Source organism: Telmatherina bonti (genome assembly GCF_933228915.1).
Source record: "Telmatherina bonti genome assembly, chromosome: 1".
In the NCBI taxonomy this organism is placed as follows: domain Eukaryota; kingdom Metazoa; phylum Chordata; class Actinopteri; order Atheriniformes; family Telmatherinidae; genus Telmatherina; species Telmatherina bonti.
In genome coordinates this window covers 41,478,107-41,496,010 of record NC_136619.1, presented here as the reverse complement: position 1 = coordinate 41,496,010, position 17,904 = coordinate 41,478,107, and the positions used below count along the sequence as shown (strand labels likewise).

Below are 17,904 nucleotides of genomic sequence, written 5' to 3'. Positions count from 1 at the left end.
CACAACTCACGGCTGGAAGACACAACCATGTTATTCTTGCAGTAAATAGAGGAAGCGGTTGTTGACCTGCTCACCTCGGTTCGTTAAAACCAGTTTTTATCTCAGAGGAGAAATGATGTTTCGCTGTGCAGTGCCTCATTTTTCTCATTGTCTGCTTCATTTTCTCAGGTATAAAAAATGTGTTGAAGATGCACAAAAGGTTGCTGCGTTTGCAGGTCTAACCTACTGCTGCAGAGCTCAAGAAATATACTGGAAAATGATCAAATACTCGGAATATTCTGCTGGTAATTGCAAGGAAAAGACGGCGGCGTGCACGTGGCAGCGTAACTGTGGGAAAACATACAAATATGTATCTTTATTGGTCAAAAGGCCGGCTTTGCACTGAGCTAATGAAATTTTCCCTTTTTTGGCACTTTTTTTTCTGACAAATGATTAAATAAGTGTAAAAACATGAAAAAATAGTAATTTCAATCCTCTTTCAGTGTGTTTAATCTGCCATAAACACCCATTTATGCTCCCTGCAGAAGACGGATGCACAGACGTCTCCTATGTTGCTTATAGATGTAATTTGGTGCATTTCCAGGAAACTTACCTATCCGTTACTTCACGCAAAAACCTGAGCATTACCACCGGAAAACACCGGGGGCAGCGTTGAGCTGTATAGCTGACACACAAGCAGGGATAGGAACAAACCAGAGAAGAAGAAGATGACCTGGAAGAAGGCGGAGCAGAAACTGCCAAATAAAATACATCCAAAGAAAAAGCAGAAGTTCAAAACAGCAAAACAAAAAAGAAGCGTTTTCTTCTTCTGCTGTTTTGGATGGTGGTGCGTTACCCACAGACTGTATATAAAAAGATGGGCGGAGCCTCCGTGACGTCACCCGTAGGTTTCTGAAGAGCTGAGTTGAAGCTCGGTGTGCGGTTCCTACCATCACCATCTTGGCAGGGACATGTGTGTCGTCTCGTCCGGAAAATATAAATGTGGGCAAAGAGGTGGAGCTGAGAGGGGGGCTGTGAGCGTCACGGTGGATGATTGACATCGAGCAAACGCTGAGCTTTCTGTAGCTAAGAGCTAACCGAGCTAACCTGGAGATAACAGGAGCTAACCAGCTAACGGAGGTAAGAAGGCTAAAGCTAAGTCACGTTGTTAACCGACTAAAAACCGCGGTTGTTCTACGTTCTTCTGACTTGAAGCGGGAGATCGGGTACCTGTCAATCAAAAGGACACGCCCCTAAATATGTCGAACTTCGAGATTAAATTACTTTTAAACGGACGAGTTAGAAAATAATTCACTCCCCTCCACAGTTGTCATGAAGGTAAACCTGACCTATTAAACCTAAAATGGATTTTTGTATCAGGCTGTAAACATGTTTATTTCTGCTGTAAACATGTTTTTTCGTGCTGTAAACATGTTTATTCCTGCTGTAAACATGTTTATTTCTGCTGTAAACATGTTTATTCCTGCTGTAAACATGTTTATTTCTGCTGTAAACATGTTTATTTCTGCTGTAAACGTGTTTATTTCTGCTGTAAACATGTTTATTCCTGCTGTAAACATGTTTATTCCTGCTGTAAACATGTTTATTTCTGCTGTAAACATGTTTATTTCTGCTGTAAACGTGTTTATTCCTGCTGTAAACATGTTTATTCCTGCTGTAAACATGTTTATTTCTGCTGTAAACATGTTTATTCCTGCTGTAAACGTGTTTATTTCTGCTGTAAACATGTTTATTTCTGCTGTAAACGTGTTTATTTCTGCTGTAAACGTGTTTATTTCTGCTGTAAACGTGTTTATTTCTGCTGTAAACATGTTTATTTCTGCTGTAAACGTGTTTATTTCTGCTGTAAACGTGTTTATTTCTGCTGTAAACATGTTTATTTCTGCTGTAAACGTGTTTATTTCTGCTGTAAACATGTTTATTTCTGCTGTAAACATGTTTATTTCTGCTGTAAACGTGTTTATTTCTGCTGTAAACATTTTTATTTCTGCTGTGAAGTTGGTCTTTTTAACATGGGAGTCTATGGGGATTCGCTCTGTTTTGCAGTCCCTAGTGGATGAAGGGGGAACTGCAGATTTATGCACTTCCGCATCGGCTTCACTTTTAACCGCTGCAGGTTGCCGCTTGACGTTATTAATAACAAATCATGGAAGTGAGCTCTGAACTCAGCGCTGCCCTCTAGTGGATAAATGGACGTAACTATGACAAAAAGACGTATTCGGACGGCGATGTGTGAAGGGAGCATAAATGGCCCTCAAGACAAAAATCTGGGTTAATTTTTTTGTATTTTCTGAATTTATTACTTTTTGGCATTTTCAGAGAAACTCATGCTTGTCTGTTCTGCAGACATCTGAAGCTTTTATACATGAGAAGTGATCAGTTAACAACAGTAATGTACCTACATGCATGTCCTGTGGGTGTGAGGAAGGAGAACATACAAACACCACACAGCGAGACCCCCCTTCAACCCCCCAGCGAAGCTTCTGCTCTCAGATGAAGTTTTTAATCTGGATTATGTAAAAGTGTTTTCTGTGTTTCTGCTCTTTAGGGGGAAAAAAAAGATCACAGATTGACATAAATGTTGTCGTGGAAAACTCATGATGTGTCTCTAACGTCCCGCTGAAGCTCTCCAGGGATCCAGGTGGAGTCTTCCCAGATCCGTGCCGGGAGTTTACATAAGAGACGCTGATTAAAGTTGGTGTGTGAGTCAGTTCCCCTGCAGCTACCACTTCAGATAGTGTGTGAGCCGAGCCTGGAGACGAGATAAGAGCTGCAGCCGGTTCCCAGGACCCCCCGCGGATCCACTCCACTGATCTTCATCTCTAATGAAGCCGAGCTCGGTTAGCTCAGGCATGCAGCGTGCTGCGGCTCGTGGAGCGCCGTGTGTTTGATGCTGTGGCGTTTACCTGCATGCCTTCAGGCGATGAGGTCACCGTTGGCCAGGTAGAAGCCGCCTCTCCAGGTGTGTTTATTTAAACGTGTTGAGGACGGTGCAGGTTGGGGCTTGAGGGCTTCAGACAGTTTCCTGGAGGAGTTCCTTCTGGTGTGGAACCAGGTTTAGAGTTTCCTGCAGCACCTTGGAGGAGAAGAGGTGAAGAACACCTGGATGGCTGAAATCATGGGAGGAAAACTGACAGAATTTGATGCTTCGCCGTCTCCCAGCTGTACGGTGACTGTTTGTTTCCAGCGATCCTCCTGTGTGTCCGGTGACGTGGACTTTGTGGGGTCAGGGGTCAACCTTCCCGCCCACGTGGCTGCACACAGTCCTGCTCGGTTTGCTGTGTCGGTTAATGTTTACAGAGAGATTTCTGGGACAGACATGACCGCTGCCTCCTATGGAGCAACATGACCTCACAATGAACCATTCTGTCTGGTTTTTACTACCTGAACTCTCCAAAAGTGACCTGTTTGCTGTTTAAACGGAGTCATTCGACCATTTTGTATCCGATGGCAACAACACATCGGTGATAAGCTGGAACAAAAGTAACTGGTTCAGATCCACAGCGACTAGATCAGCGTCTGAGACTGGAACAGGTCAGTAACGTGACTGACCTGTACAACATGCACAGAGCTTCACCAGTCTGAGACAAACCGGGTCTAAGATCTGTGTTTCAGATAAGTGTTCCTCAGCGTAACGTTGAAGATCACACCATTGTCACAAGAGTTCGAGGGAATCTCTGTACGCACGGGGCAAGGCAGAACAGCAGTGGTTGTAAAAACGCTGCAACTAAAACCTGACCTGACTTTTCCACAAACCGGATTTACAACCATGTGAATTTCTGCACATTTACAGCTTGATTATTTTAAAGTGAAAATATTAACGACGTGATAGCGATCCCGTCTTCTCGGTGTGCAGAAGGTTAGCGCCGCCTGTCTGGTCTTCTGACAGCAAAGCTTCTTCTCTTACTGTAATTCTACACGAGCTTTTGTTCACGTTTTCATGGGAAGAACGAGGCGTGTCCTCGGGACACATCGTGGCGAGTTTATTGTGTCGTTTCAGGACGCGTAGCGACATCGCTGGTTAACCACGCGCTGTCTGCCTGCTGGTGGAGGAGATGAACGGCTTTGTTTCCTGGAACGTTCCGGTGAGATCAGAACAAACGGAGAGAAAAGGAGGCTGGGAACAAGCGGAGCTCCCTCCCTCAGGATAATTGGTCTGAAAGTCGACTGCATTCCTCAGCTCCCTCACAAAGCTCCTCTGTTGTCTTCCTGACGGTGTGCAAGGTGACACCACCTCCTTCTCCCGGTCTCCCCCCTTTCTCCACCTTTCTCCTCCCATCACAGAGAGGAGCTTGCCTTTTAAAAAGCTGCTGGAGGAGAAGAGGGAGCGCGGAGGGGGCTGAAATCTGAGCCGTTCCTTTAGTGGTGGAGGCGGTTTGTGTATGAGGAGCAGCAGGAGGTGGAGGAGGAGGAGGAGCAGTGGGAGGAGAGCAGGCAGAGTGAAGGAAAGGAGGGCATGAAGCAGCTACAGAGGTTAAAGAACTGGGACAAAAGTCTGCAGAGAGAGAAAAGAAGCAGAGTTTGTTGTCCGACAGGGGAGATTGTGAGAAGGAGGTGATGAGGAGGAGGAGGAGGAGTGCTCAGTTCGATCTGTTGGGCTGAACTTGGACACGCTTGGAAGGCGCTGAGCGTGGGACGGGAGATATCCAGGTAGGACAGCAGGGCAAAGGTCGCTGTGTGTGTGTGTGTGTGTCCTGAAGAAACTGCAGAGTCGGACATGAAGCCAGTTGGAATGACTGCGTGTGCATGCAGGAGTAGGAGGAGTGCAGCTCTCGCCATCCATGCGGTGAGGGAAGCGTTTCCAGCGCAGATTAAATCCTCCTCCGTTTGACTCCGCCGGTCTTTCGGCTCCTCCTCTCCTCAGGTTTGTCTGTGGAGCAGCTGTTGTTTATCTGTTTGTCGCAGGCGTCTCTGCACCTGCCTGTAGGAAGGCATGGCTTCCTGATGCGTGTCATGGTCTTACCTCCAGCTGCTTCTGAGTGTACTGATGCTCTTCAGTCAGCTTTCTGGTCTTTAAAGTGTTCTCCATATGAGAGCTACACTAACGGCATGTAAACTCCACCTGCTCAAAAGCTTGTTGACGCCGAGATCTATTCAGCCAATCACATGGCAGCAATTTCATACATGTAGACGCGGTTAGGACGGTTTGCTTAAGTTCAGGCTGAGCATCAGAAGGAGGAAGAAGAAGATTTAAGTAAATCCATCTGCAGGATATACAGAGAAGGTCTGAAGAGGTCAGAGGAGAATGGGCAGACTGGTTGGAGATGATGGAAAGTTAATGGGGAGTCCAGTAAGCACTGGTATATCTCTGACCAGACAACACGTCCAGCCTGGAAGCAGAAGGTCTCCAGCAGTAAAAGACCACACCGGGTTCCCTCCTGTCAAATATCAACTTCAGACTGCTGGTGTGATGGTCTGGTGGGATATTTTCTTGGGCCACTTTGGGTCCCCTAAGGCCCGAACAAGTTTATCCATCTCCTTAGTTAATTATGCAATTTGGTCATTTTTTAAGTGGCTTTACTATCCATCACATCTCAAAGAAAACAGAACAAAACCGCTGGAAACAGATGAGGTGGAACGGGAGATTCTCAATTCAATTCAATTCAACTTTATTTATATAGCGTCAAATCACGGCAATGCCATCTCAAGATGTTTTACAGACAGAGAAGAAAACATAATGAAGGCCAATTCATAACAGCCTATATAAGGAAACCAACAGATTGAGTTGAGTCCAACTCAATCTCCCATCCTGAGCAAGCACACTGGCGACAGTGGGAAGGAAAAAACTCCCTTTTAACAGGAAGGAAACCTCCGGCAGAACCCGGCTCAGGACAGGCAGCCATCTGCCTCTGCTGTGTGGGTGGAAGAGGACAGAAAGACAACAGACAACAGGAACTGTTACTCCCGGCCAGGGAGACCTGCTGAGACAGGAGACATACATGTTAATGATGCAACACTGTTATGGGGGGGCGGGGGGTAAAAGAGAGAGATAAAGAGAAAAAGAAAGAAGCTCAATGTATCAGGAAATGTCCCTCAGCAGTCTAAACCTATAGCAGCATAACTAAGGGATGCTAACCATCCCTAGCTATAGGACTTATCAAAAAGATAAGTCTTCAGCCTAGTCTTAAAGGTGGGGAGGGTGTCTGCTTCCCTAACACTAACTGGGAGCTTATTCCATAAGAGAGGGGCCTGATAACCAAACGCTCTGCCTCCTGCTCGGCTCTTTGAGACTCTAGGAACCACAAGTAAGCCTGCAGTCTGCGAACGAAGTACTCTGCTTGGTATATAAGGAACAATGAGGTCTTTGATATATAGTGGTGCCTGGTTGTGGAGGGCTTTATATGTAAAACCCTTTCCTTCCCACTGTTGCCAGTGTGCTTGCTCAGGATGGGAGATTGAGTTGGACTCAACTCAATCTGTTGGTTTCCTTATATAGGCTGTTATGAATTGGCTTTCATTATGTTTTCCTCTCTGTCTGTAAAGCGTCTTGAGATGGCATTGCCGTGATTTGACGCTATATAAATAAAGTTGAATTGAATTGAATTGAATGTAAGAAGGATTTTAAATTCTATTCTCATGGTGATGAGGTGGAACGGGAGATTCTCATGGTGACGAGGTGGAACGGGAGATTCTCATGGTGACGAGGTGGAACGGGAGATTCTCATGGTGATGAGGTGGAACGGGAGATTCTCATCATGATGAGGTGGAACGGGAGATTCTCATGGTGATGAGGTGGAACGGGAGATTCTCATGGTGATGAGGTGGAACGGGAGATTCTCATCATGATGAGGTGGAACGGGAGATTCTCATGGTGAAGTGGTGGAACGGGAGATTCACATCGTGATGAGGTGGAACGGGAGATTCTCATCATGATGAGGTGGAACGGGAGATTCTCATGGTGATGAGGTGGAACGGGAGATTCTCATGGTGATGAGGCGGAACGGGAGATTCTCATCATGATGAGGTGGAACGGGAGATTCTCATCATAATGAGGTGGAACGGGAGATTCTCATCATGATGAGGTGGAACGGGAGGTTCTCATGGTGATGAGGTGGAACGGGAGATTCTCATGGTGATGAGGCGGAACGGGAGATTCTCATCATGATGAGGTGGAACGGGAGATTCTCATGGTGATGAGGTGGAACGGGAGATTCTCATGGTGATGAGGTGGAACGGGAGATTCTCATCATGATGAGGTGGAACGGGAGATTCTCATCATAATGAGGTGGAACGGGAGATTCTCATCATGATGAGGTGGAACGGGAGGTTCTCATGGTGATGAGGTGGAACGGGAGATTCTCATGGTGATGAGGCGGAACGGGAGATTCTCATGGTGATGAGGTGGAACGGGAGATTCTCATGGTGATGAGGTGGAACGGGAGATTCTCATCATGATGAGGTGGAACGGAAGATTCTCATGGTGACGAGGTGGAACAGGAGATTCTCATGGTGATGAGGTGGAACGGGAGATTCTCATGGTGATGAGGTGGAACGGGAGATTCTCATGGTGATGAGGTGGAACGGGAGATTCTCATCATGATGAGGTGGAACGGGAGATTCTCATGGTGATGAGGTGGAACGGGAGATTCTCATCATGGTGAGGTGGAACGGTAGATTCTCATCATGATGAGGTGGAACGGGAGATTCTCATGGTGATGTGGTGGAACGGTAGATTCTCATCATGATGAGGTGGAACGGGAGATTCTCATGGTGATGAGGTGGAACGGGAGATTCTCATCATGATGAGGTGGAACGGGAGATTCTCATCATGATGAGGTGGAACGGGAGATTCTCATCATGATGAGGTGGAACGGGAGATTCTCATGGTGATGAGGTGGAACGGGAGATTCTCATGGTGATGAGGTGGAACGGGAGATTCTCATCATGATGAGGTGGAACGGGAGATTCTCATGGTGATGAGGTGGAACGGTAGATTCTCATCATGATGAGGTGGAACGGGAGATTCTCATGGTGATGAGGTGGAACGGGAGATTCTCATCATGATGAGGTGGAACGGGAGATTCTCATGGTGATGAGGTGGAACGGGAGATTCTCATGGTGACGAGGTGGAACAGGAGATTCTCATGGTGATGAGGAGGAACGGGAGATTCTCATCATGGTGAGGTGGAACGGTAGATTCTCATCATGATGAGGTGGAACGGGAGATTCTCATGGTGATGAGGTGGAACGGGAGATTCTCATGGTGATGAGGTGGAACGGGAGATTCTCATGGTGATGAGGTGGAACGGGAGATTCTCATCGTGATGAGGTGGAACGGGAGATTCTCATCGTGATGAGGTGGAACGGGAGATTCTCATCATGATGAGGTGGAACGGGAGATTCTCATGGTGATGTGGTGGAACGGGAGATTCTCATGGTGATGAGGTGGAACGGGAGATTCTCATCATGATGAGGTGGAACGGGAGATTCTCATCATGATGAGGTGGAATGGGAGATTCTCATGGTGATGAGGTGGAACGGTAGATTCTCATCATGGTTGTGCAGCAACTCTGTGATGCTTCATGTGAAAATTGTAGGAATATTTCAGCGCCAAGCAGAATCTGTCACATAAGAACGAAGGCAATTCTGCAGGCAAAGCGTTCCATTCTGGTACTGGAAGGTGATCCTGAAACACCTGTCAGAAAGAGGATGAGCTGAGGTAGAAGTGCTTTTTCATACATGGATGTTTTTTAACCTAGTCGTTCGATTAGTAATCGGTTCAAACCCCAGCCTCACCACCCGCTGAAATGGAGGACAAGACACTGACCTCCAAGCTGCTCCCTGCTGCTGCTGGTGTGTGTGTGTGTGTGTGTGTGTGTTCTTCATCAAGGTCATGATTCAGTAAAAAACAACCACCTTTACATCTCCCATCAGGACTTTATAGTGTTTTCTCAGATGAAGTAAAAGATCCTGTTTCTTCTTTGTTACCAAAGAACCAGTTGTTCCACATGTGCTTCACATGTTGAGTACATCGGTTTACATGTACACGTTGCCCCTTAGAAAATCCACACACATACAAAATCATTTCAAAACCACATAAATGGCTGGTTTTGTAATGAGTTCATGTGATCCACATGTGAAGAAAGTGTGATTCTCATGTGAATCATGTCAAACACGCAATTTCCATGTGGTTTCAAAGGGTCTTACATGGGATTTCTGTATGATTCACATATGAACCCCATGTTATTCACATGTCATTCATATATGGATCACATGAAACTGTTCCAAAAACAACTTTGAACATCTGTGTTACATGTGAATCACAGGGTAACCACGTGATTTACATGTGTTTTTCTGCGCGAGTTGTGTTCCTGTGGTGTTCACTGATCATTCAACAATATGAAACACATAGAAAAGTCATATTTGCACCTTTGCACATGTGGCTTGTTCGCATGAACCGTTCTGTTGCTTCGTCTAAGAAAACTCTGCGTGAACTTCAGAAGCGATCTGAGAATCCACATTTCATAAACAGTCTGGATAATTAATTCACATTCCTCTGATCCTCGAAGGGAATTTAAATAACGAAACCCAGCAAACAGAAAGAAATAATCACTGCTAGCAAATAGTAATTATACCCTGCTTTTGTTGAGAAAGGATGCCTGAAGCCTGGTGTGTGTTTTCTCCGTTCGCTGCAGATTCAAGCAGGTTTATTTCAGTGTTTTTCGGAATGAAGAAAAGAGGCTCGGCTCGTCTACAGTGAGAGGACAGTGCATCCTGTCGGCGAGGCTGCAGGGAAATGAAATGAGAAGGTCGGCTGCAGCCACAAAGCCACAAATCTCACCTCAGCTTACTCTGATACATCACAGAGAAACGCAGGCGGCCGTCCGCCGTGCTGACGATGCAGCAGATTAAGCCGAGCGCGGCCGTGTGACCTGAAGGCATCAAATGAAAATCAGAAGTGGGAAATGAAGCTTACAGTGGAATTACTGCAAGACCCTCCGTCAGAACAAAACAAGAGAGGACAGGAAATGTGACGGTGGGAGGGAGGGATGAGAGTTATATTTGGTTTGTGAGTCTTTGTGGTGAGGAGTGGATGTTTTGTGCCACATCTGGATCGACTCAGCATGACTAATAGTTTACAGCTCCGCCTGCAGCTTCCAGCTAACTTCACAATGAAAACGCTATGATGCAAATGTCACTTTGGTTTATGTTTTATTACATGCTAGCTTGATGTAATTTAGCTGCAGTGTGCCATCTTAGGAAGCTGAAGATTCAATTCACTTTCAATGCATGGTGCTACAATTCAATTGTCAAACAATTATCAGGATTCAATGTGTATTTTTCCACATTGAGGTTTTTTTTTTCACTCTGTGACTACCTTTGTACACCACTATTTCAGGTAAATAAACTAATCTCCACCATCTTTTATTTATGTGGATCCATGAATAAATCCAACACATATCAGTAGATAGATATTGTCTTTAATTTTTCCATTGAATCTACAGGAAAAGTAATAAAAACGACAATCACCTCTAACTTGGCTGGAACAGAGCAACTGTCACATGTTTGTAGTATTACTGTTACTTTTGTTTTAACTTTAAACAGCTTCAATATGCAGTAAGTCATGTCCAGGTCTGTTCTCATGCCATAAAAACCAAAATGCTTCTAAATGCTGCCTTCAAACCCAATGAGTAAATCTCACGCTCAGTAACAGCAGCTGCAAGGCTAGCTGCTAGCTTCTTGCTAGTTCTGTTATCTACCGTTCAGTTCTGTCTTCAAGTTCCTGTCACACTGTACCGCTGTGTTTCTGTTAGTTATTTAACATTAAAAGTAATCGTGTTTTATTATTGAGGAATTGTAATTGAATTGGCTCATGTTGCATTGTAATACATTATTTACAATAACGAGATATAAGAAGGAAAAAATGTAAATGCACGTAATACGGTCAATAATATGGTCTTCAATGACTGTGAAAAGCTACATCTGAAAATTCAAGTTTTCTTGCAAAGAATATCTCAAACTGGGATATATCAAAAAGTTCCACGAGTAGCGTGAATTCAGAATTTTAAAAAAATCACCAATAATAACGGCTTCAATGCAAAAACTTTTGTATTGTGTAGCCAAATTAGTAGCGACTAATCTGCTAGTAGCAACTAAGCTGCTAGTAGTGCCTAAGTTGCTAGTAGCGACTAAGCTGCGAGTAGCGACTAAGCTGCGAATAGGATCTAAACTGCGAGTAGCGACTAAGCTGCTAGTAGCGGCTAAGCTGCTAGTAGCGGCTAAGCTGCTAGTGGTGCCTAAGCTGCAAGTAGCAACTGAGCTGCTAGTAGTAACTAATCTGCTAGTAGGATCTAAACTGCTAGTAGCGACTAAGCTGCTAGTAGTGCCTAAGCTGCTAGTAGTGGCTAAGCTGCTGGTAGTGCCTGAGCTGCTAGTAGCGACTAAGCTGCGAATAGCGACTAAGCTGCGAATAGGATCTAAACTGCGAGTAGCGACTAAGCTGCTAGTAGCGGCTAAGCTGCTAGTGGTGCCTAAGCTGCAAGTAGCGACTGAGCTGCTAGTAGTAACTAATCTGCTAGTAGGATCTAAACTGCTAGTAGCGACTAAGCTGCTAGTAGTGCCTAAGCTGCTAGTAGCGGCTAAGCTGCTGGTAGTGCCTAAGCTGCTAGTAGCGGCTAAGCTGCTGGTAGTGCCAAAGCTGCTAGTAGTGCCTAAGCTGCTAGGAGCGACTAAACTGCTAGTAGCGACTAAGCTGCTAGTAGTGCCAAAGCTGCTAGTAGCGACTAAGCTGCTAGTAGTGCCAAAGCTGCTAGTAGCGACTAAGCTGCGAGTAGTGACTAAGCTGCGAGTCGGATCTAAACTGCTAGTAGCGACTAAGCTGCTAGTAGCGGCTAATTTGCAAGTACTGCCAAAGCTGTAAGCAGCGACTAAGTGTCAAGTACTGCCTAGACTGCAAGTAGTGACTAAGTCAATAGTAGCGACAAAGCTGCAAGCAGTAACTAAGCTGCAAGTTGTGCCTAAAATGCTAGTAGTGATTAAGCTGCAAGTAGTGACCAAGCTACTAGTGGCAATCGGCTGCTAGTAGCAGCTATGCTGCAAGTAGCGACAAATTGCAAATAGCGGCTAAACTGCAAGCTGTTCAGTCTACTTTGTGCCAACCTGGCAGGCTGTGCAGACATTTTTAATGCGTTCATTTTGATGAAGTTGATCACCTGGTGGTTTTCTTTCAAATGTGTAACATCGTGCAGTTGCTTGTGTTTGAAAGCACTTTGCCAACATCACTTGCGTTTCCACTTAATTTGTTCCACATCTCTTTTGGGGAAACTTAATCCACCGCCACACAGCCAATGTTGGGTAACTTTTCTTCTCAGCAAAGGCCTGATCATCTGTCCTGGTTCCACCTTTCTGCTGCCTAATTGACCTTCTCCTGCACCTTACAAACAGAAGTTTGTCCGAAAAAGGTTGACGGACTGTCTGCAAAGGTCCACAATGATCAAGGAAACAGTCTCACAGCTAAATAAAATAGAAACTTATTGTGACCATTAAATGCGTTGCCCAGCTTTATGATCACATCAATCAATCAATCAATAAAATTTTATTTAAAGCTTATTCATGTTTTCGGTAAACTTTACAATTCTCAACCAACAAAAGACACTAAATGAAATACCATCAACAGAAAAGAAGCCATAAAAGTTCATTACGGACCACAGCTCTGCTTTGACGTGAAAAAGGAAACAAATAGTTTTCAGCCTTTCCAAACAGGGAAAAATAGCAACACAGCGTCTGCCTGCTGGCCATGAAATCAGCTTTGTGAAAGTGACCAGATGCTCTGAAGAAGAGGTTGATAAATGTGCAGTGTGATGTTCCATTTCAAGCTATTTTTTCTCGTGATTTCAGATTATTTCTGTGAAAGCAGAAGAAACTTCAGGGTCACGATGCAGAGCTGTGTGTGTGTGTGATGGATGACAGACAAACACAGTGATGCTCCCTCAGAGGATCAGCTGATTTTGACATTAAGTAGACATGTGAGAGGAGGAACAAATGCTCTGCAGTCCGGGTCGGGGAGGTCAACGCCGAATGTGAGTGGAGCTGATTACCGGTCTCCTCTCTTATCTGTCTTCTCTAATGGAGGAAGCGCCTGCTGATTATTCCCTTAATCAGGGCCGTCCCCTCTGTGATTAGCTCAGTGCTAAAAAAAAATAGCATCCCTCAGATGAGATGAGGACAGGCTGCTGGACCAGAACACTGATTCAGGTCTTATTCCCGTATCTTTTTGTTTCTGACCGACGGTATATCCTATCCTTCTCCGGTTCTCTACAGGGTGCAGAAGGAAACATGACATCCACCCTGAAGATGCCGTCATGTTCTGACTTCCCTAAAGTAAACTCAGACTCTTCATGTGTAGTGGTGTTACGATACATCATGACTTCATCCAGAAAGAACCATGAGATCAATCTCTTTCCATCTCTGGATCTGAAAAACCCAGAGAACTCGTCGTCATGGTGGAGATGATGTGAGCTTTGTGACATGGTGCATCATCCTGCTGGAAGTTTCCATCAGAAGATGCAACACTGTGCTCAGAAAGGGATGGACATGGTCAGCAGCAATATTCAGTACCAACATAACATGACATGGTTTAACCAGCACAGCCTACCTAAGGGGACCAAAGTGGGACCTTCCCACCCCATAATCTCACCCATGTTATAATACAAAGAATTAATACCAGAATGTTTGTTGCAAAGAACTGGGCTAAGTTCTCCAACTTTCCAAGTGTTGAAGTGCTCCTTGAAGAGCTGAGTCTTCAGCTGGGTCTTAAAACCAGACAGGGACTCTGCAGAGCGGACAGTTTGGGAGATCATTCCACCATCGTGGCACAACAGAGGAAAAGAGTCTGGCTGGTGATTTAGTCCCACGTTGTGGTGGTAACATGAGGCGTCTTTCACTGGTGGAACGTAGCTGTGGAGAGGGAGTGTAGGTCTGGATTAGGGAGTTCTGGTCTATTGTCCAGTTCTGGTGAGTCTGTGTGAATTGTAGCCTCAGTTTCCTGTTCTTACTGACAGGAGGGAACACGCTGTGGTCTTCTGCTGCTGGAGACCATCTGCTTCCAGGCTGGACGGGTTCAGAGATGATGTTCTGCAGATCTCAGTGGAACCAGTGCTGACTGGTCTTCCTGTTGTGTTTCCATCATCTCCCACCAGTCTGACCATTCTGCTCTGGCATCAACCAGCGAACTGCTGCTTGCTGGATATTTTCTCTTCTTCAGAACATTTTCTGATGCTCAGTTTGAGCTTCATCAAGTCATCTTCATCATGTCTGCATGATTTCTGTTTCTGTTGCTTGGTGACATGAACTGGAAGTAAACGTTTATCTTGTTTTTCCAGCCGCTGAATTTCCCTCAGATCTTTCCTGGACTTGTTCCAGTCTCCGCGCGGCGACCAGTTGCTTCAGGACCAGTGAAGAAAAAAACACTGGAATCTGTAGAAATGGTTTTCTCTGCAGCCGTATTGTCTTTTCATTTACTGCTGTCAGACCGACTTGCTTGTTGTGCATTTGCTGCGGTGCCGCCCCCGCAGCCAGGCTGCCCCCCCCACGGCCGGGTCGTCCCTTCGGTGCTGGTCTCAGCTCACATGACAGACCTCGTCTTAACACCAGAAGAGGGTTTTAATTTTACAGCTCCAATTATAGCTCAGAAAGCGTTTTGTGCAGCTGCTGCAGAATCAACAGCTACCTATTAAAAGCCTCTTTAATGTCGGCATCCCTGACTTTTCCGTCCTCGCTGGCTTTCTGGACGCCGCCGCTCGACCTCGCGTCTTTCCTCTGCTGCTCTTTTGTTTTTTCATGTTGTTTAATCTCCTCTCCTGTGATTCCATCGCCATCGCTTTTGTCTTGTTTTACCATCTAATCTTTCCGCCTTTATCTGTTTATCAGCTTTCGCTCTCCTCCTTTTTCTCTTTATGTCTTCCTCACTCCCTGCTCCCTGTTTCTCCTCCTTCCTCCTTGTCTCAGCACCTTTCATCGCTCCTAACCACATAAAGCGCATACATCAGTCTCACTAATTAACTCGTAAATCATACCAGGAAAGTTTAAATGTCTGCTGAAGTGTTGGAGTGATGCCGCCTGCGACACACACACACACACACACACACACACACACACAGATTATTGTCATGTTTTTTATTAAAGTGATGGTCTGGGGATGCAGAACTGGTATAATTACTGTGTTTTTGTGCTCCATGTTGAGACGTTTCTTTAGGTTTTGGGTAATGTTCATGGATAAATAATTTCTGGCATCTCCTATCTTTGTGTTTGCGGTTGGAATAAGTTGAATGCATGTTTGCTTCCTTGTGATGCTGCAAAGCAGGAAAGATGACGTCTTCATGCGAATCGTCTCGTAAACAAATGCGATGCTGCTGTCTGGAGGAATTTAACGTTTACACATTTCATGAAAAGGAAACTTAGGACTTTAGTTTGTGGGATTTCATAATTACTCCCCAGGTTGCTTTTAATTAAACCAAATAGAAAGACAAATTCAGAATGTCGTTGACATGGCGGTCACCATCTCATATGTCCACTTCCAAGATTTTATTCTCAGTGTGTAGAAGAACAGCTGGTTGTTACAGAAGTACTTACCTCCTCCACCTCCAGCCAGAGGTGGTGTCTTTGTTGTCGTTTTTGTTTGTCTCTTCATTCACAACTTTACACAAAAATGATCAGACGGATCTTCATGATGTGTTTCTGAGAACTGGTCTTGGTCTAACTAGGACTCTATTAAATGTTGGGAGTGATCCGGATCAGCATCTGGATCCAGGAACGTTGTGAAGGATTCTTCCTCATTGTGAGACAGAACCATTTTCAGTATATCTGCATAGAACTCTGCAATAAATGGTCCAGGAGAAGTTCCCAACAGGTTTCCCAAGATTTCAAAGATAGATGTGGATCCCAGCAACGTTCTGGATACCACCATACAGAACAGAACCAATGTTCTGGACTCTACCATCCAGAACAAGAACAAAGTTCACCACAATAAGATACTGATGATCAGTGGATCTGGAATCTGATAGTGGATCCATACAAGATGAATGTAGGACAGAACATCAGCTGCTGGCTGGAGGTCTTGACTTTTCACGCTGCTCCTCTAGTTTGATATGTAAACAGATCAAATTAATGGTTTAAAGCATATTTTCTGAACGTTGGCAGATGTTCACATTTTCAGCATCTATCTTACATCCTGTCTCTTCTCTGAGATCTCTGCAGCTGGTAAAAGTCAGCCTGGTTTTGTTTCCTGTCCAGTTTCTTGCACTGTCACTTTCTGCAGCTGGTGTGTTGATATACAGTTGCTACCATGTTACGCAAAACAGCACAGTTTCTCAGATTTGGGAGGTTGTAGGACAACAACGGCTTCAGGAACTGACATACTGAACATCAGCGTAGCATTAAAACAAGTCAGAGGCTCAGAATTCTAACCCTTTAATGCCATATATAATGTATGTGTTTGTCCTGCAATGATCACAGTGAAAACTTTCCCAAAAACCCGGTATATCTAACCTGATACATGTCTTCTGTCCCCTGGTGGACACATTTAGCATTACAACTGTTCTGAAATCACAGTAATAAATGAAACATACGTGCAAATTATTTTAGTTAATTCCTTTCTTGTAAATATTTAGCTAAAGAATCAAATAGAGATTTCTGATCAAAGTAATATTTATATTATTTCTCAGTTCAGCTTTTAAAGTGTTAAGGTTGGACATGTACGTTGTGTTTCTGTGAAGAGGATCGAACATCTCTGGTGCTTTGATGAAAGCATGCAGCAGACATTTCATTAAAACTTCAGGAAGTTGTGCCAAAACCGACAAACGAACTGGATTTCGTCTCAGAAACAGAAAAGCTCTCTGTAGCTTTGTCTTCCCAACCCCACATCCTCCTCCTCCTTCAGATGTGAGGAAGGCTAAACAACAAAGAGCCACTCTGCTGCGCCACATCACATTTTCAGAGAATGATCAAATGCTATTCAGAGAAGGAAATTTTCTGATTTGACTTCCTTTTCTGCAGAAACAACCACCTGCAATGCAATGTTAAATCTGAGCTCAGTTATGTGGACCGTGACGGTGGATCGAAGCCCTGGTGGGAGCCCACTGGTGGGAGCCCACTGGTGGGAATGAAGTGGTCACCTTCAGATAAAGTCTGAACCATGTTTGTGTTTCAACCCGAAGCTGATTCAGCTGCAGAGTGGAGAAACAGCCACGGCGGCAGAACGTCCTGACAGAGACGTATGGATCAGCTCCTCGCTGTGGACACAAGCCTGCGGATCGTTGTTGAGCTGACGTTCGTCATGCTGCAGACAGGAGCTGCTTGTCCCGATCTTAGTTACATTTAACATTTCTTTAATTGCAAGTTGTTTTGTTGGAGGTGTTTGGTTCAAACATGGTTTTTCTGTCCTCCAGCTCTTCCTGAACACAACACACACATGATCACCAGGCGTCTCAGTGGCACAACGCCCGTCAGCATACACACTGGAGATTTGCTCTTACTTCTTATTGCATTTCTTTCTTCACACTTTGACTGCAGTTTTCATTCTTATTGAAAATATTACTGATAAAATTCTTAATTTGAGCCATTCATGATTTATTCATATTGAACGAATATATTGTGGATAAATGACATTGACGGTGAACCTTAAGCTGGTTCTGCTTCATTTGAAGTATTTCTGAGTGAATAAATGATGAAATTTAGCTTAACCCTGCAGTGGAAAGTGCAGAATATAAAGCGGAGGAAGAGCTGATCGGCGATGCAGTGAAAGTAATGCTTCTTTACTACTTATTCTTTTTCCAACTGCAGCCTCTTTGTCATGAATTTAGTTGTTGGCTGGAGTCGACCCCTCCTGGCTTCAACCAGCCTTCATCCAGTCAGAATCAATCAGTGCTGAGCATCAGCTCCAACGGTCCTCAGTTGTTAGAATTTTAG

General features: G+C 44.8%; 1 protein-coding gene across 1 annotated transcript in view; it reads left to right on the top strand.

Annotated features, from left to right (window-relative positions):
- Positions 1-4,556: 4,556 nt before the first annotated feature.
- large2 (LARGE xylosyl- and glucuronyltransferase 2) overlaps positions 4,557-17,904 on the top strand; it is a 48,686-nt gene continuing 35,338 nt past the window's right edge. The window contains exon 1 of the mRNA XM_079242011.1: positions 4,557-4,650. The gene's annotated coding sequence lies outside the window, so the exon portion shown is untranslated. The remainder of the gene's footprint in view (positions 4,651-17,904) is intronic.